At 40.8% G+C, this 26,562-nt stretch overlaps 1 long non-coding RNA gene across 2 annotated transcripts in view; it reads right to left on the bottom strand.

The window, feature by feature from the left end:
* Positions 1–471: 471 nt before the first annotated feature.
* LOC145795130 (uncharacterized) overlaps positions 472–26,562 on the bottom strand; it is a 46,363-nt gene continuing 20,272 nt past the window's right edge. The window contains exons 3-4 of one of the 2 annotated variants that reach the window (XR_014335416.1): positions 4,340–4,552; positions 472–782 (exon numbers count right to left, since the gene is read on the bottom strand). This is a non-coding gene — a long non-coding RNA (uncharacterized LOC145795130). The remainder of the gene's footprint in view (positions 783–4,339; positions 4,553–26,562) is intronic. The other variant, XR_014335417.1, reaches the window with a different exon arrangement.

Below are 26,562 nucleotides of genomic sequence, written 5' to 3'. Positions count from 1 at the left end.
GAAAGTTAGAAAATTTTTGTTTATTTTTTTATTACAACCAAGGGAATTATTAAATTGCTATTCTTTTTAATACTCAATTGACTTTTTTTACATGAAATAATACTAAATGACTTCACAAGATGATGTATAAATGATTACTATGTTTTTATTACTTTTCAGAGTTGTATACATGATTGTTTATGTAAATAACGTCCATTTCACCCCATCAAAAAAACAAAACTAACAAAGGTTTGTTTCACCATTTGATAAATCTCAACAATAACAATCACATATTATAAGATAATATAAAAATGATGGATAAATTTTATTGTTTTTCAAAACTATATGCATGATTGTTTGGGCAAGTGACGTTCATTTCACGTCATCCAAAATAAATAAACAAAATGTCCATTACATGCTTCGATAAATTGCAATAACAATCATCTAATGCCCCGAAAATAAATACACAAGCTCATCTCATAAGCGGAAATATAGTTGAATTACATACTTTCATTGATCAGAGTTTGTTATACAAAAGATGATACATGCTATATACATTCATAAATATTCTATAATGAATCTACAGCATATGTTTCAAGTAAATAAAATATGAGAGTTGAACTGATATTTAAATGCCCTAAAGGCTTACATTTTTCCAAGTCATTGCTTGGTTACAACAAAAGACAGAGCCTAGCTCTAAACACTTAAAGCCCGAGGCTATACAAAATAAATACAACAAAAGTGAAGGCCTTGCTCCAAACTCCCTCCGAGCTACTGCTTTCGCAAACGCATATTGTCGGCACCTAAAAATGGTTTTCCCCAAATAGCGTGAGCCAAAACCCAGTATAAACAATCTAACACAATACATGAATTTTAACGAAGATATAAGTAAAATATACATTTACAATGATGAAACATTCATATTCTATATAATCATAAAGTATCAAATTCCACATCTCAATCCTTTTTCCTTCTCGTCATTTCAAGTTAATTCATTTCGTCTCAATTCATAAGCCAATTTCATTATCTTTTAGACAACCCATCTAAGGCTACAATGCAGTGGTTCCCAATTCAACGCAATTATCACACAAACACTTCAATTTGCCATTTTAAAGAAGTTTCATCCGCGGGATCGACACCCATGTATACGTGCGATTTTGGAACTATCACCCTAGACACACAAGCCAACTTAATTTCAATGAAGTCCATCCCCTATCTCCTTCCAAACATTGAATACATCCTATTTCTCCCAAACAATCATACATATACAATGCATTTAAAGCATAGTCATATTCAATAACAACCAACAAGAGATTAGTTTTAGTTCACCTAATTCTCATGCAATTTCTACAAGAATCATAGCTATCCTCCACCGATAGCCCAATACAGATATTTCTAAATAGATATTCAATCTCAAGACAGATAATTTATTCAAATTCCGAAAGGTGTGAGGTAACACATATCCAACTCCACCATTCATATCAACGCGCATCCAATTTTACGTTTACAATACCAATTTCATTTATTTATTCAAAATTAATATTTGATACATTTTAAGGCAAACTCCCATCTTTCCCAAATATCAACCCAAATGTCAAAATCAACTATTTTGTCGCATTATAACCTGATATTTAACCCCATGATCATTTACAACTCATTCACTTGGGAATCCCTCTTTTAATTTAACACCCAAACCCTAACTTTATTCATAATACCCCCAAATTCCACCATTTTCACACACCAACCCATAATTAAGTTAAAAAAATCATATGAAAGTTTAGAAAATCCATACCTCAAAAAGAAAAGACGAGCCAAGCAAGGGTGAAACCCCAAAGATGCTAAAACCTAACTCTATTCGGATCAAAAGAAAGATCTTGACATGCACTACCTTTTTAACAAAGGCACACGGGTAGAGAGATCGCTCGATCTAGGTGAAAATGTAGTGAGAATGTGAGTTTTAGAGAGAGAGACTCTAGATCTAAGGTTCTTGAAAAGAGGAGAGACAGAGAGAGAAAAGTGAAAAAGTGATGTAAAATAACCTCTTTACAAACTAATATATGCACAGTCCGCTCGAGTGCAAGAAGTGACGCTCGAGCATTAGACATAATAAGTTGTTCCGCTCGAGTGTCAAGACATAAAAACAAAAAGGCAGTATCGCTCGAGTGCAAGAAGTTCCACTCGAGCGTAAAATACGCACATCTAGTAGTTTTGCAAACAGAAGACCATCATTTGACTGCAAGATTGGCCACTTAAGCGCATACCCGCTCGAGCGTAAAATACATCCTCCCAATATTTTTGCAGGCTTGCAAAAGTACTAAGAGTTTGCAAATCCCGCTTGAGGGCAAGAAGTACCGCTCGAGTGGAGGCCCAAAAATCTGGGCAACTAAAGTTTGAAAACCAAACAATCAACCTGTTTCAAACGCAGCATGACAAACCACAAACCAAACTAAAGGAAGTATAAGGGAGGTAAGACATGAACAACATTCAAAAACTATGAAACCTAAGTCCAAGTTACAAAAGGGTCGGGTCTAAACCAGAAACGCTATAACCTTCTCTCCTTAAAAAATTTTGTCCCCGAAATTACAAATCAAGTTTTAAAACTAAGTCAAACCAATTACAACAATGACAATCATTGAATTTCATTACCATGACCCATTCTCCGGTCATCCAGTCTCATCAGCAAGATAAACTAATTCTTAACATTGAATATACAATTCATACTTTCTTGAGACATATGCAATGTTTGTAATTAACTCATATTTCCAAAATGTAAACAACATATAGAATGTTTCCACCTTTCCAAAACATATACAATGTTCTCATATTTTATTAATCATAACCACAATACAATACATGTTCAAACATCAGCAAATAAGTCCGGATACTTCTCGCAGACTTCCAACTCACGTTCCCAAGTCGCTTCCTCAACCCCATGATGTTTCCAGAAAACCTTAACCGAGGGAGTCTTGCCTCGCAAGATTTGGTCTCATCTATCTAAGACTCTCACCAGTCTCTCCTCATATGAGGCATCCTCATCTACCTCTAAGTCAATTCAATCCAACACATGGGATAGATCCGGCTCATATTTCCGAAGCATACTAATCTAATATGAAACACGTCATGAACCCTATAGCTTGACTTTTCGCTCTCCTTTCGGAGGACAACTAGCTCTATATTTCGGACTCTACCTGTGGTTCTAAATCTAATTTTACAAATGCAATGTGAAATAATAAAAACACAAAAAAGTCCAAATCCAACAATTCTTTTAGGAAAATGCCAAAAATGGACTGTTTTGCCAGATTTTAGAGTCACCACCTAAATATTTTTGGAAAATTTAGAAAACCCAAGACTCATGCCAAAGGCCATTAATCTGTCATCACCAAAGTTGTCTTGGCTCGGGAACATAGGTACGAGAGGGGAAGGCCATAAATTGAGCACCCCCCTCGCCCGATCAAAGATCGGCCTCTACTATTCATAATGTGATTTTTATTTACATTATATGTTCTTATTCCGATTTATTAGCTATATTACTATGTGACTCATACAAGTATAGACTAATTTTGCAAGATTTGGAACATTTGATTTCATGTTTTATTTGAAATTGTTTTGTGAATTTGCCACTCGAAAAAGTAGGCTAAAATAGACACTAATCAAACTATCCCAATTCAAGCAGCAAGCCTTTATCCACAACCATTCAAATAGTTATATCATTTAAACAATTAGCCTCATGGTGAACATACTAGATATGGCAATAATCATACTCATGCGATATACTAAAACGAGTAAAAGCTCACCTAATATTCCAAGCCAAAATAAACAAAAGAATTTAGCAAAAATGTATGATCCTAATGAATGCAATATGGCTAATGCAACGCATGCGATATGCAATTACTAGGCTCAGTTGCTAACATGGCATATAAATCAATTTGATATCATGCAGTCTAAGCACGTATTCAAATAAGTATTGAACTAACAATACAAGTTAGAATGATGAACCGAGGCTCGATGTATGCAATACAAATGGATACAAACATGAGAAATGCTAAACGAAACATGATGCTTCTAAACTAACTATCATAAGCAGGTAAATAAAAGAGAGAAAGACGTAGGGTTGGAAGACATACACGTTATTACAACATTTGCGCCCTCAAGCAGGAGGGGCCGAATAAACTAAGTAGCTAAGCTAATTACTACTAATTACAAACTGAATGAAATAATCAACTAAACTAGCTAATTAATTATTACAACAATTTAAAACTAACTAATTGAACTAACTAATGAATTACAAATTAAAACAAGCTAATTATTACAAATTAACTAATAAACATTAAAGAAGTACTAAGCTAGCTATTCTACTTACTCCACCTCGGGAAACGAGGAGTGCTCATGCATACACGAATTCCCACCCGAAAAAGTCATTGTTCTGCTGTCAGATACCCTCTGTTACACAGTAGAACATTTGCACTATTTTTCACCTCAAAACTAACTCTGTTTTGCTAAAAAAGTACACTGCTTGGTTTTGTAAAGGTGGCCGGCAAGCTAGAAAAAGTGGCCTGATGGCTAGTTTTCCCTGCTGCAACAGAGAGCAAATAGAGTAAGCATAGGATATTCTCAAGGGTTGTTTACAAAACTTACCCCTTCTTATCATCAAACAGCTTAAAGGAGTAGTAAACTTGATACACAAACCATCAATTGATGCAATTTCATTGCATGATGGCCCATGAACCAAATGGTGCAAGTTCAATAAATGCAACAAATAAAACTCTCAAACCCCCTCCCTATCATGAATTGATCAAGGGAAGTGGTTGACAATGACTCTTGAATCGTTTACATCACCAACAAGTATGAAACGATGTAAGACTCAAGAGTTCAATTAACGTCCGATTGAACCCAAACTAAGTTATTATCTTGCATCATTTTAGTCCAAGTTTTATTACTTCATTTTAATTACCTTTCCATTCTTTAATTCCTTAAGTCCAAATGTAAGCTTTAAGTCCTCTAATGGAAAGAAGCATCAAACCACGTGCTTTTTTAGGTATGAGAGAAGTGTCATACCGTTGGTAATGAACTCCCAAAAGGATTAAACCATTAAGCATAAGACCTCAATCTCATGCTTTAAACAAGCAACTAGTTTGAACCAATTTTCAAAGCAAGCAAAACCCAAGAAAGCAGGAAGGTCGCAGAAATGATTAGGGGTGAAAACAAGTATGGAAAGCTATAAACAAATGCTATCAACTCAAATAGGTTGGTAGCTAAGGCTTAAACCACCAAACCTATGAGGACACTTACACTACAAGCACGCAATACAAGGCTCAAATGCAATGAACCCCTAAAAATAGTCCTGAAACAGTCTAAAAATAATCCTAAAACATGTTGAAATTAAGCTAACAATAGCTAGAACAATAAGCTAAAACATGGGGCATGTTAAACTAACAAGCAAGACACAAGGAGGGGAGGCTAACCCCTCCAATTTTGGACTTCAAAACATGTTTTTAGCCACTGAAATAACACTGAAAATCAGTGTTTAAAAACTCAAAAAAAGATAGTGTAAAGATGGGAAACACAAGGGTGAAGGCTAGAGCAGCAAGGTGGAAGAAAGGTGAATCACCCCTCCACCCTTTTAAGGCCTTTCACCATAAGTTTTAGCTCAAAAAAAAAAAAGTGTTTATACAGCCAAAAGACAGTAGAAAAACAGTAAGAAACAAAGCAAATAAAGCAATAAAACAAGCTAAGCCTAATACCTCTTGAAGAGAAGAACACTTTTAAGCAATAATTCAACACATACACACTCTCAAGAGCTCAAAGTAGGCTCAAAAGTACCTTAACTCAAAGATGGCAAGGTTTGGTTAAGAATGTATAAGCAAAATCTCAAGAAATTTCAAAAGAAAGAGAGAATTAATTTTGCTCTAATTTTTCTAACCCTCAAAAATGGAAGAGAAGGTCCTCTATTTATAGAAAAATAGGTCACTCCCTCAGAAACATCCATCCATACATGTGGGAGCAGATGCAAGTATCTATGCAAACAATTGGCACAGCTATCATAAAATATCTACAAAACACACTTGTGGCTGGCAGGCCACCAATTCTGCCCGGCAGGCCACACACTTCACCAGCAAGGCACAAGAGTGGCCGGCAGCCCACAAAAATGGGCCTGAAGGTCCCAAGTTTTTCAGGTTTGAATGGATGGGGTTTTGGTGCAAAAACAAGACACAAGGTTTGCAGGGTTTTGAGGCTCAAAGTTGTAGCATTCTGCTGAAGACTTTCAAGCACTTGAAAAGAATATACATTCATCATTAGGTGTGCAAGTGATGGTGCCAAAGTCGTAAAGGCAGTCAAAAATGGGATTTCTACAAGCCCCGAAAAGTTGTGGTGGCAAGGCCAAACGATAAGCTACCACTCCAATCCGTTCAAGGATCTCAAAAGGCCCAATGAATCGAGGGGATAACTTTCTGCTCTTTTGAAACCTCATCAAACCCCTCTCTGGTGATATCTTCAAAAAGACATGATCTCCCACCTCAAAAGACAAGGGTCACTTTCTACGATTGGCGTAACTTTTCTGGCAACTCTACACTGTAGCCAACCTCTTATGGATAAGGGCAACCTTTTCCGTCGTTTCTCGAACTAACTCTGAGCCCAACATTGGTGCATCACCCACCTCAGGCCAACACACAAGAGATTTATACGGTCGGCCATACAAGGCCTCGAACGGTGTCATGCCAATACTCGACTAGAAGCTATTGTTATAGGCAAACTCCACTAAGGGCAAATGTCTCTCCCACAAAACCTTAAAATCAATGACACAACCCCCGAGCATATCCTCTAAAATCGAAATGGTGCGCTCTGACTGCCCGTCAATCTGAGGATGATACGCAGTGCTAAAAACCAGTCTCATGCCCAAGACACTCTATAGGCTCTGCCACAACCAAGCCGTGAAACGTGGATCTCTATCCGAGACAATCGTTACAGGGACCCCGTGCAACCTCACTATGTCCCTAATATAAAGGTCGACAAGATGATCTACCGAGTCACGCACATGCATAGGAATAACTACCACCCAGATGACATCACTACCCCATTGAGTTCACGGAAGGCCCATAACGAAATCCATCGTGACATGCTCCCACTTCCAATAAGCTATAGGCAAGGGTTGCAACAAACCCGCTGGCCTCTAAAGCGCGGCCTTCACTTATTGACAAGTAAGGCACCACGATACAACCACGACTACATCCTTCTTCATACCTCTCCACCAAAACTGGCAACTAAAATCGTGATACATCTTTGTGCCTCCAAGATGCACCGCAAGGCGTGAATAGTGAAACTCTCGAAGTACTTCCTCTCAACAAGACTCTGGTACGAACAAACGGTCCATGTATCTCACACTCAGATCATGATACACATTCAAACCCTTTTCCACCTTCCCACTAGAGATCTTCTCCCAGAGGGATTCTACCTCAAAGTCACCCCTCTGTGTTTTTATCACTCGATTCACAAGTGTAGGTTGAGCAACTACCAAATACAAGGCTACAGAGTCCACAGACTCGTCAAGCTACAAGTGAAACTCCCTAATAGCACCCAACATCTCTCATTCTTGGATAGCAATACAAGCTACACTGCTAATGGATTGCCAACTCAAGGCATCAGTCACAACATTGGCCTCCTCAGATGATAATGTAACTCGAAATCATAATCTTCTATGAACTCCATCCACCTTTGTTGCCTTGGATTTAAGTCTTTCTGTGTAAAGAGATATTTCAGACTTTTGTGATCAGAAAACACCTCAAACTTCTCTCCACATAGATAATGCTTCCAAATCTTTAAAGCAAAGGTCACCGCCGCTAACTCTAGGTCATGAGTAGGGTAGTTTATCTCATGTGTTTTCAACTGCCACGATTCATAGACTAGTGCCTTCCCCTCTTACATCAAAACACAACCCAAGCCTTCCCGTGAGGCATCGCAATACACCGAATAACCCAAACTACTCTCTAGATAAATCAAAACTAGAGTAGTAGTGAGTCTAACCTTAAGCTCTTGGAACGACTTCTCACAAGTCTTGTTCCACACGAACTTGACCCTTTTCCTCATCAATCTGGTCAATGGTGAGGCTGGCGTAAAGATATCTTTCACAAATCAACGATAATACCCGGTCAACTCCAAAAAACTACGGATCTCGAAAGCATTCTTAAGTTGTTCCCAATCTTGCACTGCATCTATCTTGGATGAATCTATAGTCACCCCATCCCCAGATACTACATGGCCTAAGAACTTAACATCTCTCAGCCAGAATTCACACTTCCCAAATTTAGCATACAACTTGTGGGCTCGAAGCAACTCAAGTACTACTCGTAAGTGTTCTCATGCTCCTCCTTGAAGGGTGAGTAAATCAAAATGTCGTCCACAAAGACGACTACAAAACGGTCTAGGAACTCACGGAAGATCTAGTTCATCAAATCTATAAACACAGCTGGTGCATTAGTCAACCCAAAGGGCATTACTAGGAACTCGTAATGGCCATAACGCATACAAAATGCCATTTTCAGGATGTCCTCCTCCATTACTTTCAACTGGTGATAACCTAATCTCAAGTCTATCTTAGAAAAACAAGAAGACCCCTTCAATTGATCAAACAGATCATCTATACGAGGCATCGGGTAATTGTTCTTAACAGTTACCCAGTTCAACTTCCGGTAATCTATACAAAGTCGCAACGTACCATCTTTTTTTTTTTTTGCAAAAAGAGTCAGTGCTCCCCACGGTGGGTACTAGGGCATATGAAGCCCTTATCTAACAATTTTTGGCGCTGAATCTTCAACTCACTCAACTCGACAAGTGCAAATCTATACGGTGCCAAAGAAATCGGTGCCGTACCAGGCACTAAATCAATAGAAAACTCGATCTCTCGGTGAGGTGGTAAACTGGTAAGATCCTCTGGAAAAGCATCCAAGTATTCACAAACTACACTGGGTAACTCAACCCAGACTTCATCACACTCACTGCCCAAAAAGTTGGAAAGAAAACAACTAAGTTCACTCCATCCACGCGGATCACATACCGATGATAAGACTCTATCCACCCGGTCCCCCAAGAAATAAAAACGATCCCCGCTCAAGGCACATACAGTAACCCACTGACAGTAGCAATCAATGATAGCCCGATATGAAGACAACCAGTCCATACCCAAAATAACATCAAAGCTAGACATGTCAATTAAAACAAATGCAAATGAAAGTCGATGACCTGCAACGTCTATGTCACAACCCCGACACCTTTGTTTCAAAATCATCTCACCACTAATAGATCACTATACACAGATAGGAGATGCTAACCGAGAAAACTCTAACTCCAAAATCGATGCAAATACAGATGAGATAAATAAATGGGATGCACCTGTATCAATCAATACACTTGCAACCAATATACAAAATAAGAAGGTACCTCTCACTACCGAAGGCGCTGGTATAAGATCCGGCTCGATAACTGCATACACACGCCCTATAGGCGTCTAGTCCACCTATTCACCTCTCAAAGCATAGGCCTGATGCACTGATTGAGCCGAAGAGGCTCCCTGATTGGCCCTCGAGGCCTGTGCTGATTGTACTGCTGGTGGCTCTGTGTTTGTCTCAAACCACTCCCAATCTGTCTCGAACCCAACGCATCAAGTGTGCCACCCAACTATGGGCAAAACCTCTTCATGTGCCCCACCTGCCTACACTGATAACAAGTGAGTGGCTGACCCCTCCCCTGGCTATGGCTCTGAGAATGAGCCGAGGACGATGCAGCTCGTTGCCCTCCTCCTCTCTGCAGGCAAGCTAGAGACTTGTGGCCCAACTGACCACATTTAAAACAAGTAAAGTTTTCCTAACTACCCCTCTCAAAACCCGAACCTGGTATTGGAAAGGTTGATCTAAACTGAACTCCCTAGGACTGCTATGGGTTAGAACCCCTCTGCCTTTTTCCGTCCTCCTAAGCCTTTTGATTCCTCCTAGAGCCCCTCATCCTCTCCTCCTCTTCCTACGTCACAGTCACTAGATGAGTCGTCGCCTCCACAAGGCAGCAATAATCTATAATCATAGACGTAGCCACCTTGAACATGAGCCCAATCCTCAATCACTTCTCAAACTCCAAACAATGGCGATCCTCAGTCACCACTAACTCTTGTGCAAACCTAGAGAGGCTAGTGAAGGTTGCCTTAAACTCAGCCACCGATGTATTCAGCTGCTCCAGCTTGGAAAACTGATCCCTCAACTTCTTCCTAACAATGGAAGGCAAAAACTTTTCTTGGAAGGTATCGACAAAAGCCTCCCAAGTCCCTCCAATGTGTCCTCGCGCATGCTTCCACCATCAACCCGCGTCTCCCTTTAGCTGGAAGGATCCTCAGGTCACTCTCAAACATCCGTCTTTGATGCTGAGCATCTCAAACGTAGCCACTCATCTGCCTTCAGTGGCTCCTTGGAATCTCCCACAAACTCATCCGGATTTAACCGGAAAAACTTTGGTTTCAAAAAGATGGCTCTACATCAGCTACTTGGTCCTGAACTTGATTCTTAGCCCTGAGAATGTCCATTGATTCCCGCAATGCTCCTGCCATTTCGCGGGCTAAGACGTCCATGGCCTGTTGACCCACTAGTTCAGCCATATTGGCCTGACCAACTCCTTCCTCCTGCACCAGAATATCATCCGGTATCGGCATCTCCTGCTATTTAGACCTACCACGCCTACCACCACTACAACGTCCTGGCATCCTAATGAAGGTAACAAAAGATATTAATACATTTACAAATATGCCGAAGCTAATTCACTCGCGTCCTAATGCGGTGGACAACAATAATTCACTCCACATAAGCACATAGTCACACAAATACATATAAATTTCATTCTCAGATAATGACCGTCCCGCGGCGTTGCCATAGTTTAAATTAGAAACGATAGTGATCAAGTGTCTTTCCAATAAGACTCCTGAAAAACTGTGGACACGATTAACAACCTAGAAATTAAATCTCATACTCATATAATCACATAAATATGTTATCACATAACATTACAAGCATACAAACATCTCTGTCAAGCGAGATAAACCCATTGTAGGACTAACCACTTCCCACGTACCCAAGATATTTAAACCCGATACGCTCTGATACCAAATTGTAACGGCCTAAAAATAAATACGCAAACCCATCTCATAAGCAGAAATATAGTTGAATTACATACTATCATTCATCACAGTTTGTTATACAAACGATGACACATTCGATATACATTCATAAATATTCTATCCTGAATCTACAACATGTGTTTCAAGTAAATAAAAGATGAGAGTTGAACAGTTATTCAAATGCCCTAAAACATTATATCTTTCCAAGTCATTGCTTGGCTACAAAAAAAAAAAAAGGCCTAACTCTAAACACTTAGAGCTCGTGGCTATATAAAATAAATACAACAAAAGTGAAGCCCTTGCTCCAAACTCCCTCTGAGCTACTGCCTTCGCAGAGGCAAATCGCCGGCACCTAAAAAAAGTTTTCCCCAAACAAGATAAGCCAAAGCCCACTATAAACAATCTAACACAATACATGAATTTTACCAAAGATACAAGTACAATATACATTTACAATGCCTGTGATGAAACATTCATATTCTATATAATCATAAAGTACCAAATTCCACATCTCATTCCTTTTTCCTTCTCGTCATTTCAAGTTAATTCATTTCGTCTCAATTCATGAGCCAATTTCATTATCTTCCAGACAACCCATTTGAGGCTACAACTCAGTGGTTTCCAATTCAACAAAATTATCACACAAACACTTCAATTTGCCATTCTACGAAAATTTCATCCGCGGGATCGGCACCCAACTATACGCGCGATTTCAGGACTTTCACCCTAGACACACATGCCAACTTAATTTCACTGGAGTCCATCCCCTATCTCCTCCCAAACATAGAATATATCCTCTTTCTCCTCCCAAGCAATCATACATATACAATGTATTTAAAGCATAGTCATATTCAATGACAACCAACAAGAGATTAGTTTCAGTTCACCTAATTCTCATGCAATTTTTACAACAATCATAGCTATCCTCCATCGATAGCCCAATACCGATATTTTTAAACAGGTATTCAATCTCAAGACGGCTAATTTATTCAAAATCCCAAAGGTGTGAGGTAACACATGTCCAACTTCATCATTTATATCAAGGTCCATCCAATTTTACATTTACAATACCAATTTCATTTATTTATTCAAAATTAATATTTGAGACATTTTAAGGCAAACTCTCATCTTTCCCAAATATCAACCCAAATGTCAAAATCAACTATTTTGTTGCATTATAACCTCATATTCAATCCCATGACCATTTATAACTCATTCACTTAGGAAACCATCCTTTGATTTAATACCTTAACCCTAAGTTTGTTCATAATACCCCCAAATTCCACCATTTTCACACACCAACCCCTAATTAAGTTAAAAAAATCATATAAAAGTGTAGAAAATCCCTACATCAAAAAAAGAAGACGAGCCAAGCAAGGGTGAAACTTCGAAGATGCTCAAACCCAACTCTATTCGAACCAAAATAAAGATATTGAGACGCACTACCTCTTTAACAAAGGCACACGGGCAGAGAGATCGCTAGATCTAGGTGAAAATGTAAAGAGAAAGTGAGTTTTAGAGAGAGAGACTCTAAATCTAAGGTTCTTGAAAAATAGAGAAAGAGAAAAGTGAAAAAGTGATGCAAAATGACCACTTTACGAACTGATATACGCACAATTCGCTTGCGCATAAGAAGTGATACTCGAGCGTCAGACACAATAAGTTGTTCCACCCGAGAGCAAAAGTGACGCTCGAGCATCAAGACACAAAGAAAAAGGGCATCACCGCTCAAGCGCAGAATATACACATCTAGTAGTTTTGTAGACAGAAGAACATCGCCCGAGAGCAAACCCACTCGAGTGTAGGAAATGCGGCTCGAGCGTAGAATACATCCTCCCAGTAGTTTTGCAGGCCAGCAAAAGTACTGAGGGTTTGCAAATCCTACTCAAGTGCAAGAAGCGCCGCTCGAGCAAAAGACCAAAAATCTTGACAACTAAAGTTTGAAAACCAAGCAATCAACCGGTTTCAAACACAACACGACAAACCACAAACCAAACTCAAGGAAGTAGCAAATGGGTAAGACATGAACAGCATTCAGAAACTATGAAACCCGAGTCCATGATACAAAAGGGTGGGGTCTAAACCATAAACGCTATAACCTCCACCATTAAAGAATTTCGCCCCCGAAATTACAAATCAAGTTTTAAAACTAAGTTAAACCAATTACAATAATGACACTCATTTGATTTTATTACCATGACCCATACTCCGGTCAACCATCCAAAACCCTAAAACCTAAAACTCTAAACCCCAAATTTTAAACCCTAAAAACCCTAAACCCTAAACACCATAAAGCATAAACTCTAAACTCTAAATCCTAAAAAGAACTCTAAACCCTAAGAAGAACCCTAAACTCAAAACCCTAAACAGAACCCTAAACCCTAAATCCTAAACCCTGAGCCCTAATCCCAAACCCCAAACCTCGAAACCCGAAATCGCAAACCCCAGACCCTAAACCCTAACCATAAACTCTATCCTCTAAACTGTAAATCGTAACCCCTAAGCCCTAAACTCCTAACTCCTAAACCTTATAGCCAAAACCCTCAACACCAAACCCCAAACCCCAAACCCCAAACCCCAAACCCAAAATTCCAAACCCCAAACCCGAAAACCAAAACACCGCCACCCCGAACCGAAAACCCAAAAACCAAAACCCCAAACCCCAAATCCTAAAGCCCAAACCCCAAATCGCAAAAACCTAAACCTCTAACCCCTAAACCCTAAACGCTAACCCTAAATCCTAAACCCTAACCCGAAGCCCAAAACCCAAACCCCAAACACCCAAATCTCAAACCCTAAAAAAATCTTAAACCCTATTCAGCATCGGCTCACAAGAATGCGGCAAAGTGGTTTCCCCAGTCACGCACGAGTGCCAGCATCCAATCAGGGGTTGTGAAGAACTACAGATGCTGAATGCGGCAGCGAGAACGCCGGAGATATGACGGAATCTAATCGATTCGCAGATCATTTGAATCACGATGATTAGTGACCTCGCGCAATTTGCAAAGGAGATTATGGAGGTAGCCAGATCATTTACGACATTTGTGAGTGCGGTCGGGCCAAGGGCCTTATTATTCATACCTTGTCCAGAAACATGTTCCAGGGTATTGTAGCCGTAATCATAACCTAAGAAAGTGGATCTAGGAATTAGATGTGGAGAAATAGGAGAAATACGCCAAGCTCCAACCACTCAAAAACTCCATTTGGCAGGCATCCAAGTAGAGGTTGTCCCGTCAAATCTTCAGCATGATCCAACGATTGTTGGTTCGCAGTATGATATTGAACCATCAAGTGGATGGATTCTGTTGAGCGGGAAGTACGAGAATATTGTGTAAAAATGTCTCTCCCAATTCAACGCGCAAGTCCTCAATGAAGTCCGTAGACGCTCCATTACCATTTTCAACGTTGAATTCCGTTGAGAATTCCGCCATTAACTGAATTTAATTCTGCCATTGACATTAATAATCAATCAATAGAAAAACATAAAAATAATAACTCAATGGAGTGCTTGTAATTATCCTTTTCAACATTGAATTCCACCATTAACTTAATTGAATTCTTCCATTGACAATAATAATAAATCAATTGCAAAAATAATAATAATTAAAAGCTATAATAATAATAATAATAATAATTAAATACCATTAATAAACAATTTTCATTTTTTCTGATCTCAGAGATTATTGTCAAATCTTGAATCAAATCGAGAACGGTTTTGCTAAAATAATGAATAATGAATCTTATGATTCACTTTATTTAACACAAGCGGTCGGGCACAAATAAACCTTAAACCCCCAAAACCTCCAAATTACAACAATGACAATCATTTGATTTCGTTACCATGACCCATACTCCGGTCATCCACCCTAAACTAAACCCTAAAACCCTAAACCCAAAAACCCCAAATCCTAAAACCTAAAACTCTAAATCCTAAAAATTCAAAACCTTAAATCCTAAACCCTAATCACCATAAACCCTAAAACCTAAGAAAAACTCTAAACCCTAAACCCTAATACCTAAACCCAAACCACAAATCCTAAACCCTAAATCCTAAACACCAAACCCAAAATCGTAAACCCAAAACCCTAAGAAAAAGGCTAAACCCTAAACCCACAGCCCTTTTCCCTAACCCCAAACCCCCAAACACCAAACCCCTAAAGCCTTAACTCGAAACCCAAAACCCTAAACCCAAAATCCTAAACCCTATCCCCCCAAACCATAAATCATAGCCCCTAAACCCCAAACCCTAACCCCTAAACCTTAAACCCTAAACCCCAAACCCCAAACCCCAAACCAGAATCCCTAAACCCAAAACCCGAAAACCTAAACCCTAAACTCAAAACCCAAAACCTGAAACCCCGAACCCCAACCCCAAACCTCAAACCCTAAACCTCTAACCCCTAACCCTAAACCCTAACCCAAAACCGTAACCCCAATCCTAACCACAGCACCAAAACCCCAAACCGCAAACCGCAAAACCCAAAACCGCCATAAGCCAAACCCTCAACCCTAAACTCTAAACAAACCCTAAACCTTAAACCACCATAAACCCTAAAAAACCCTAAACCTTAAACACTAAACCCCCTAAAAATCCTAAAATCCTAAACCACAAACCTCCTAAAACCCTAAACTCTAAACCCCCCAAACCCCAAACCCCCAGCCCTTAACCATTAAACTCCAAACCCTAAATCCTAAACCCAAAAACTCATAAAAACACTAAACCCCGTAAAAACTCAAAACCTTAAACCCTAAACCCTAATTCCGTAAAAACTCTAAAAACCAAAAATCCAAAAATCAAAAATCCAAAACCCAAACCCCAAACCCGAAACCCTAAAACCCAAACCCCAAACCAATAACCCCAAACACCAAACCCCGAACCCAAAACCCTAAACTCCAAACCCGAAACAAAAAATTCCAAACCCTAAACCCTAAACCCCAAATCTTAAACACCTAACCCCTAACCCCAAACCCTAAAAGCAAAACCCTAACCCCAAACCTCAACCCCAACCCAAACCCCAACCTCCAAAACCCAAACCATAAAAAACCCTAAACCCTAAACCACCCACAACCCTAAACCCTAAAAAATCCTAAAAAAACACTAAACCCTAAACCCCCTAAGCCCCATAAAACACCTAAAGCCCTAAACTCCCAACCCCCTAAAAATCGAAACCCTAAACACCCCAAACCCCTACCACTAACCCCAAACCCTAAACCCCCTAAAAACCCTAAACACCCTAAAAATCATAAACCCTAAACCCTAACCTCCTAAGAACCCAAAACCCCCAAAAAGATCAAAATCCTCAACCCCTAACCCTAACACTCAACCTCTAACCCTTACCCCTAATACCTAAACTCGAAACCCAAAACCCAAACTCGAAACCCAAAACCCCGACCCTAACCCCAACCTCGAAAACTGAACCCAAAACCCCCAACCCCAACCCAAACCCAAAACCCTAAACCCCGAAACCTTAACCCAAAACCCCAAACCCTAAACTCTAAATTCCAAAACCGTAAACCCCAAACCCAAAAACCCCAAACCCCAAACCCTAAACTCCTAAAAACCCAACCCCTAACCCCTAACCCCAAACCCTAAACTCCAAAACCGCAAACCCTAAACCCCAAAACCCTCAACCCTAAACTCTTAAAACCGCAACCCTAAACCCTAAACCCCCAAACCCTAAACCCCCGAACCCTGAACGCCAAAACCACAAACCCTACCCTAACACTCTCAACCCTATACTAAACCCTAAACCCAAACCCTAAACCCCCGACCTCCGACCCTTAACCCTAAACACCAACCCCAACCCCAACCCAAACCGCCCAACCCCCCAGCCCTAAACCCAAACACCAAACCCTATCACCCAAACCCTAAACCCCTAAAACCCTAAATCCAAAACCCCAAACCCCAACCCCTCAACCCTAAACCCCCAAACCCAAAACCCCCAAATCGTAAACTCTAAACCCTTAGGATTTAGGGCTTGGGGACTGATGATTATGATGCACGGACGCTCCTAAGCAAGATGCCAAGTATGGCAGCCACGTCCAGAGCGGACACAATATTCATATCACTGGGTTGTAGAAGTCGGAAAAAATTATTCGGATCAACATCGGCTCGCAGGAATCCAGCAAAGAGGTCTCCCCAGCCACGCACTAGTGCCAGCATCCAATCAGGGAGTGGCGAAGAACTGCTGTTGCTGAATATGGCAGTAAGAAGGTCGGAGATACGAGTGAATCTAATCAATTCGCATATCATTTCAATCACGATGATCAATGACCTCACGTGATCTGTGAAGGAGATCGTGGAGGTAGCCAGATCATTTACGGCATTAGTGAGTGCGGTCGAGCACAGGGCTATGTTATTCATACCTTGTCTGGAAATACGTTCCAGGGCATTGTAGCCGCCATCGTAACCCAACAAAAGTGAATTCAAGAATTAGATGGGGAGAAGTAGGAGAAGTATGCCCGAACTCCAACCACTCCTCAAAAACTCCATTTGATAGGCATCCAAGTAGAGGTTGTCCCATCGAATCCTCAGCATGATCCAATGATTGTTGGTTCGTAGTATGACGTTGAATCATCGACTGGGTGGATTCTACTGAGCGGGAAGTATGGGAATATCGTCTGAAAAGGCCTCTCCCATTTCAACGCGCAAGTCCTCAATGAAGTCCCTGTAAGCTTCACTACTCCTTTAAATGTTGAACTCCTTTGTGAATTTCGCCATTAATTGAATTCAATTCTGTCATTGATATTAATAATCAATCAATAAAAAAACATAAAAATAATAACTCAATGGAGTGCTTGTAATTATCCTTTTCAACGTTGAATTCCACCATTAACTCAGTTGAATTCTGTTATTGACAATAATAATAAATCAATGGCTAAAATAATAATAATTAAAAGCTAAAATAATAATAATTAAATACTAGTAATAAATAATATTCATTTTTCTTATCACAGGAATTATTGTCAAATCTGGATCGAATCGTGAATTGTTTTGCTAAAATATTGAATAGTGAATCGTATGATTCACTACTAAAATATTGAATTGTAAATCGTATGATTCACTTTATTTATTATTTGACAATAATGCATGAGATGAGAAAAATAAAAATTATTTATTACCAGCATTTTATTATTATTATTATTATTATTATTATTATTATTATTATTATTATTATTATTGTTGTTGTTGTCAATGGCAGAATTCAATTGAGTTAATGGTGGAATTCAAAGTTAAAAAGGATAATTACAGGCACTAAATTGAGTTATTATTTTTATATTTTTCTATTGATTGATTATTAATGTCAATGGCATAATTGAATTTAGTTAATGGCAAAATTCACAAAGGAGTTCAACATTTAAAGGAGTAGTGAAGCTTACAGGGACTTCATTGAAGACCTGCACATTGAGTTGGGAGACCTTTCCATACAATATTCCTATACTTCCCGCTCAGCAGAATCCACCGACTCGATGGTTCAACATCATACTGCGAACCAACAATCATTGGATCAAGCTAAGGATTTGACGGGATAACCTCCACTTGGACGCCTACCAATTGGAGAATTCTGAGGAGTGGTTAGAGTTCGAGCATACTTCTCCTACTTGTCCACATCTAATTCCCGGATCCACTTTCTTAGGTTACGATAGCGACTACAATGCCTTGGAACATGTTTCCGGACAAGGTATGAATAACATAGCGCCTGGCCCGACCGCACTCACTAATGCCGTAAATGATCTGACTACCTCCACGATCTCCTACTTAGATCACATGAAGTCACTGATCATCGTGATTCCAATGATCCGCGGATCGATTACATTCACCCGTATCTCCAACCTTCTCGCAGCCACATTCAGCAGCAGCAATTCTTCGTCACCCCCTGATTGGATGCTGGCACTAGTGCATGGCTGGGGAGACCTTTTTGCCGCATTATTGCGAGCCGATGTTGATCCTAATAATTTCTTCGAACTTCCGCAACCCAATGTTATGAATATCATGTTCGCTCTGCACGCGGTTGTGGTACTTGGCATCTTGCTCAAGAGCGTCCACGCATCATCATCATCTTCAAACCCTAAACCCTAAGGATGTAGGGTTTAGGGTTTGGGGGTTAGGGGTTTAGGGGTTAGGGTTAGGGGTTTAAGGGTTTAGTTTATGGTTTTAGGGGTTTAGGGGTTTAGTTTAGGGGTTTAGGATTATAGGTTTGACGGTTAGGGGTTTAGGGGTTTGGGTGTTGGGTTTGGGATTTCGGTGTTTGATTTAGGGTTTGGCGTTAGGGGTGGGGGTTGGGGTTGGGGTTGGGGGTTTAGAGTTTAAGGTTAAGGGTCTAGGGTCTAGGGTTTAGGGTCTCAGATCGGGGGTTGGGGTTTAGGGTTTTGGGGTTTGGGGGTTGGGATTGGATGTTTGAATGTTTAGGGTTAGGGGGTTAGGGGCTTAGGGTTTACGGTTTAGGGTTTAGGTGGTTAGGATAGGGTTTATGGTTTAGGGTTTGGGGTTTGGAGCTTGGGGTTAGGTTTTGGAATTTGAGGTTTAGGGTTTAGGGTTTGGGGTTTTTGGGTTTCGAGGTTTCGGAGTTCAGGGTTTAGCTTTTTGGGTTTGGCCGTTTAGGGTTTATGATATGGTGTTTGGGATTTAGGGTTTGTGTTTTGGGGTTTTGGGGTTTTTCGGTTTCGGGTTTTAGGTTTAAGGTTTAGGGTTTAGGATTTTTTAGGATTTAGGGTTTAGGATTTGGGATTAGGGTTTAGGGTTCGATTTTAGGGGTTAGGGGTTTGGGGTTAGGGTAGGGTTTAGGGTTTAGGGCTTTAGGTGTTGAGGTTTGGCGTTTCGAGATTTTGGGGTTCAAGGCTTAGCTTTTAGGGTTTAGGGGTTTAGGATTTGAGATTTGGGTTTTTGGGTTTAGGGTTTAGGATTTTTTAAGATTTAGGGTTTAGGATTTAAGGTATGGGGTTTGGTGCTTAGGGGTTAGGGGTTAGGGGTATAGGATTTTAGGAGTTTGGGTTTCGAGTTTCAGGTTTTGGTTTGGGTTTTGAGGTTTAGGTTTTGAGGTTTTAGGGTTTTAAGGGTTAGGGTTTTAGAGTTTTGGACATTGGGCTTTGGGTTTTAGGTTCGGGGTTTTTAGGAGGTTTAAAGGGCATTTAAGCGGTTCACTGTTTAGGGTTTGGGGTTTGGGGTCAGGGTTGGGGGTTGGGGTCTGGGGTATGGGCTTTAGAGGATTTTTAGGGGGTTCAATGTTTAGGGTTTGACGTTAGGGTTAGGGTTTGGGGTCTGGGGTCTAGGGTCTATTAGGGTCTAGAGTCTCTTAGAGTATAGGATCTAGGAACGATTAGGGTTTAGGGTCTACGGTCTATTACGGTTTGGGATTCGGGGTTTGGGGTTTGCAGTTTTTGGGTTTGGGGTCTGGGGTCAAGAGTTTAGGGTCTAGGGACTCTTAGGGTTTAGGGTCTCGGGTCTAGGGTCTATTAGGATTTATGGTTGAGGATTTAAGGGTTGTTAGGGTTTAGTGTCAAAGGTCCAGGGTCTAGGGTCTAGGGTTTTGGGTCGGGGGTTTAGTGTTTACGGTTTAGGATTTAGGCTTAAGGGTTAACAATTACGAGTTGGGAGTTGGGGTTAGGGCTTTAGGGGTTAGGGGTTAGGGTTTTAGGGTTTAGAGTATAGAGGTCAGCATTTTAGCAGTTATGGTTTAGGAACCCAAACCCCAAACCCTAAACCCTAAATTTTAAACCCCAAACCACCAAAAACCCTAAACATTAAACCCTAACCCCCTAAGAACCCTAAACCCCCTAAAAACATAAACCCCAAAACCCTCAACCCCTAACCCTAACCCTAAACCCCTAAACTCAAAACCCAAACCCCAAACCTCGTCCCCGAAACCCGAACCCGAACCCGAACCCGAAATCCCCAACCCCAACCCCAACCCCAACCTAAACCCCCAACCCATAAACCCTAAAACCCAAAACCTAACCCCTAATCACTAAACCTAAAACCCTAACCCTAACCCTAACCCTAACCCTAACCCCTAGCCCCTAACCCCAAATCCCAAACCGTAAACCCTAAACCCTAAACCCCAAACCCCAAACTCCTAAAACCCCAACCCTTAAACCCAAAACCTAAAAACCCTAAACCCTAAACCCCCAAATCCCGAACCGCGAGCCCTAACCCCAAACCCTATCCTACACCCTAACCCCAACCCCAAACCCCCAAACCCCAACCCAAGACAACCTCAACACCTAAACCCTAAACCCCTAAAACCCTAAACTAAATCCCTAAACCCCAAACCCCTAACCCCAACACCAACCCCTAGACCCTAAACTTTAAACCATTAGGGCTTGGGGTTTAGGGTTTGATAATTACGATGCGCGAACGCTCCTAAACAAGATGTGAAGTACGACAACAAATTCTAGAGCGGACACAATATTCATATCATTGGGTTGCGGAAGTCGAAAAAAAATTAATGGGATCAGCATCGGCTCGCATGAATGCGGCAGAGAGGTCTCCCTAGCCACGCACTAGTGCCAGCATCCAATCAAGAAGTGGCAAAGAACTGCTGCTGCTGAATGTGGCAACAAGAAGATCGGAGATACAAGTGAATCTAATCGATTCACAGATCAGTTGAATCACGATGATGAGTGACCTCGCGCGATCTGCGAAGGAGATCATGGACATTGCTAGATCATTTACGGCATTACTGAGTGCGGTCGAGCCAAGGGCTGTGTTATTCATACCTTGTCCGAAAACACGTTCCAGATCCAAGAATTTGATGTGGAAAAGTATGTCTGAACTCCAACTACTCTTTTAAAACACCAGTTGGTAACCGTCCAAGTAGAGGTTGTCTCCTCGAATCCCCTGATCCAATGATTGTTGGTTCGCAGTATAATCTTGAACCATCGAGTAGGTAGATTCTGCTGAGCGGAAAGTACGGGAATATTGCGTGAAAAGTCTCTCCCAATTCAACACACAAGTTCTCAATGAAGTCCATGTACGCTCCACTATCCCTTTCAACGTTGAACTCCTTTGTGAATTTGGCCATTAACAAAAAAACATAAAAATTATAACTCAATGGAGTGCTTGTAATTATACTTTTCAACGTTGAATTCTACCATTAACTCAATTAAATTCTGTCATCGACAATAATAATAAATCAATAGCTAAAATAATAATAATAATTAAATACTATTATAAATAATTTTTATTTTTCTCATCTTAGGCATTATTGTCAACTCTTGAATCGAATTGTGAATCGCGAATCATTTTGCTAAAATAATGAATCGTGAATCGTATGATTCACTTTATTTAACACTAGCGGTCGGGCGCAAATAAAGTGAATCGTACAATTCACGATTCATTATTTTAGCAAAACGATTCACGATTCGATTCAAGATTTGACAATAATGCCTGAGATGAGAAAAATAAAAATTATTTGTTAATAGTATTTAATTATTATTATTATTATTTTAGCTATTGATTTATTATTGTTGTCAATGGCAGAATTCAATTGAGTTAATGGCGGAATTCAACGTTGAAAAGGATAATTACAACCACTTCATTGAGTTATTATTTTAATGTTTTTCTATTGATTGATCATTATTGTCAATGGCATAATTGAATTTAGTAAATGGCAGAATTCACAAAAGAGTTCAACATTGAAAGGGGTAGTGAAGCGTACAGGGACTTCATTGACGACTTGCGTGTTGAATTTGGAGAGACCTTTTCACACAATATTCTCGTACTTCCCGCTCAGCAGAATCCACCCACTCGATGGTTCTATATCATACTGTGAACTAACAATTATTGGATCAGGCTGAAGATTTGACGGGACAACCTCTACTTGGACACCTACCAATTGGAGAATTCTGAGGAGTGGTTGGAGTTCGGGCGTACTTCTCCTACTTCTCCACATCTAATTCCTAGATCCACTTTCTTGGGTGACGATGGCGGCTACAATGCCCTAGAACGTGTTTCCGAACAAAGTATGAATAACAAAGCCCTTGGCCTTATTGCACTCACTAATGCCATAAATGATATGGCTACCTCTACGATCTCCTGCGCAGATCGCATGAGATCACTGATCATCATGATTCAGATGATCAGCAAATCAATTACATTCACTCGTATCTCCGACCTTCTCGCTGCCACATTCAGCAAAAACAGTTCTTCACCACCCCGTGATTGGATGCTGGCACTAGTGCGTGGGTGGGGAGACCTTTTTGCCGCATTGCTGCGAGCCGATGCTGATCCCAATAATTTCTTCTGACTTCTGCAACCCAATGATATGAATATCGTGTCCGCTCTGGACGCGATTGTCGTACTTGGCATCTTGCTCAGGAGCATCCGCGCATCATCGTCATCAAATTCATAGGGGTTTAGGGTTTGGGGGTTAGGGGTTAAGGGTTAGGGTTAGGAGTTAGGGTTGGGGATAAGGGTTTGGGGTTTAGGGTTTAGTGTTGAGGGTCTAAAGTCTAGGGTCGGTGGGGTTTGGAGTTTGAGGTTTAGGTTTTGGGGTTTTAGGGGCTTTAGGGATTAGGGTTTTGGGGTATTAGGCTTTGGGTTTTGGGTTTGAGGTTTAGAATTTGGGGTTTAGAGGGTTTTTAGGGGGTTCACTGTTTAGGGTTTGGGGTTTGGGATAGGGGTTGGGGTTGGTGTTGGTGTTGGTGTTGGGGTTTGGGGGTTGGGGTCCGAGGTCTGGGGTCTAGGGTCTATTAGGGTCTAGGGTCTAGTAGAGCTTAGGGTCTAGGAACTGTTAGGGTTTAGGGTCTAGGGTCTATTAGGGTTTGGGGTTTGGAGTTTGGGGCTTAAGGTTTAGGATCTAGGGTCTATTAGGGTTTAGGGTCTAGGGTCGAGGGTGTAGGGTCTGTTAGGATTTAAGGTTTAGTATTTGAGGTCTATTAGGGTTTAGGATCTAAGGTCTAGGGTCTATGGTTGGGGGTCTAAGGCCTAGGGTTTAGGGTTAAGGGTCAGAGATTTTGGGTCGGGGCTTTAGGGTTTAGGATTTAGAGATTAGGGTTCAGGCTTAGGGGTTAGGAGTTAGGCGTTGGGGGTTAGGAGTTAGGGGTTAGGGTTTTAGGATTTAGGGTTTGGGAGTTAGGTAGGGGTTAGGGGTTTAGGGTTTAGGGTTTAGTGTTTGGGAATTAGGATTTGGGATTTGGAGTTTGGGGTTCAGGGCTTCAAAATTATTAAACCTGAAATCCAAAACCCAAAACCTTAAAACCCAAACCGTAAACCGTATACTATAAACCCTAAATCCAAAACCTCAAACCCCAAACCATAAATCCTAAACCCCAATCCTAAACCCAAACTCCAAACTCAAAACCCTAAATTCCAAACCCTAAACACCCTAAAAACCCTAAACCTAACCCTTTAAGAAACCTAAACCCCCCAAACACCCAAAACCCAAAACTCTTAACCATAAACCCTAAATCCCCTAACCCCTAAACACTAAACATAAAACCCAAACCCTAACCCCAACCCCAAAACCAGAACTCGAACCCGAACCAGAAACCTCCAACCCCAACCCCAACCCTCAACCTAAACCGCTAAACCATAAACCCAAAATCCAAACCCTAGACCCTAAACCCTAATTCGTAACCTAAAAATCCTAACTCCAAACCCCAAACCCCAAACTCCGAAACCCCTAATCCCTAAACTCCTAAAACCCCGACCCTAAACCATAAACCCTAAACCTCAAAACCCCAAGCCCTAGCCCCAAACCCTTAAACCCTAACCCCTAATCCTTAACCCCAAAACCCTAACCCTAACCCTAACCCTAACCCTAACCCCAAACCCTAAACCCGAAAACACAAAACCCTAAACTCCTAAAACCCCAACCCTAAACCATAAACCCTAAACTGCGAAACCCTAAACCATAAATCCTAAACCTTAAACCCCCGAACCCGAAAACCGAAACCCCTAAACCCTAACTCCTAATCCCTAACCCCGAAACCCTAACCCCAAAACCCAACCCTAAACTTTGAAACCCAAAACCTTAAACTCGAAAACCCCAAACCCTAAACTCCTAAAACCCTAACCCTAAACCATAAACCCAAAACCCCGAAACCCCAAACCTAACCCTACCCTACCCTACCCCTCTAAACCCTAACCCCTAACACCCTTACACCCTAACCCCAAACCCCCGAAACTCCAAACCCTAAACCTAACCCCCAACCCTCAACCCAAAATCCTAGACCCTCAACCCTACACCCTAACCCCAAACTCCCCAATCCCCTAAACCTTAAACCCCTAAAACCCTAAACTCAACCCCCTAAACCTAACCCCAACCCCTACACCCCTAACCGCCAACTCCCAAACCCTAAACCCCTAACCCCCTAACCGCCAACCATAAACAGTAAACCCACAGGGTTTAGGGTTTGGGGTATAGGGTTTGATGATTATGATGCACAAACGGTTTTGAGAAAGATGCCGAGTACGACAGCCACGTCCAGAACGGACACAATATTCATATCATTAGGTTACGAAAGTCGGAAGAAATTATTAGGATCAACATCGGCTCGCAAGAATGCAGCGAAGAGGTCTCCCCAGGCACGCACTAGTGCCAGCATCCAATCAGGGTGTGGCGAAAAACTGCTGTTGCTGAATGTGGCAGCGAGAAGATCAGAAATACGAGTGAATCTAATCGATTCCCAAATCATTTGAATCACGATGAACAGTGACCTCGCGCGATCTGCGAAGGAGATCGTGGAGGTAGCCAGATCATTTACGGCATTAGTGAGTGCGATCAGGCCAAGGGCTATGCTATTCATACCTTGTCCGGAAACACATTTCAGGGCATTGTAGCCGCCATCATAACCCAAGAAAATGGATCTGAGAATTAGATGTGGAGAAGTAGGAGAAGTACACCCAAACTCCAACCACTCCTCAAGAACTCCATTTGGTAGGCATCTAAATAGAGGTTGTCCCGTCGAATCTTCAGCGTGATCCAAGGATTGTTAGTTTACAATATGATGTTGAACCATCAAGTGGGTGGATTCTGCTAAGCGAGAAGTATGGGAATATTGTGTGAAAAGGACTCTCCCTATTCAACGCGCAAGTCCTCAATGAAGTCCCTATACGCTCAACAACCCCTTTCAACGTTGAACTACTCTGTGAATTCCGCAATTAACTAAATTCAATTCTGCCATTGACATTAATAATCAATCAATAGAAAAACATTAAACTAATAACTCAATGGAGTGCTCGTAATTATCCTTTTCAACGTTGAATTCCGCCATTAACTCAATTGAATTATGCCATTGACGATGATAATAAATCAATAACTAAAATAATAACAATTAAAACCTAAAATAATAACAAATAAATACTATTCATAAATAATTTTTATTTTTCTCATCTCAGGCATCATAGTCAAATCTTCAATCAAATCATGAATTGTTTTGCTAAAATAATGAATCGTGAATCGTATGATTCACTTTATTTAACACTAGCAGTC

Source organism: Camellia sinensis, chromosome 7 (assembly GCF_055761805.1).
Source record: "Camellia sinensis isolate YWXY chromosome 7, ASM5576180v1, whole genome shotgun sequence".
Lineage (NCBI taxonomy): Eukaryota > Viridiplantae > Streptophyta > Magnoliopsida > Ericales > Theaceae > Camellia > Camellia sinensis.
Note: the sequence above shows the minus strand (reverse complement) of the source record. Positions and strands in the feature narration are given on the sequence as shown.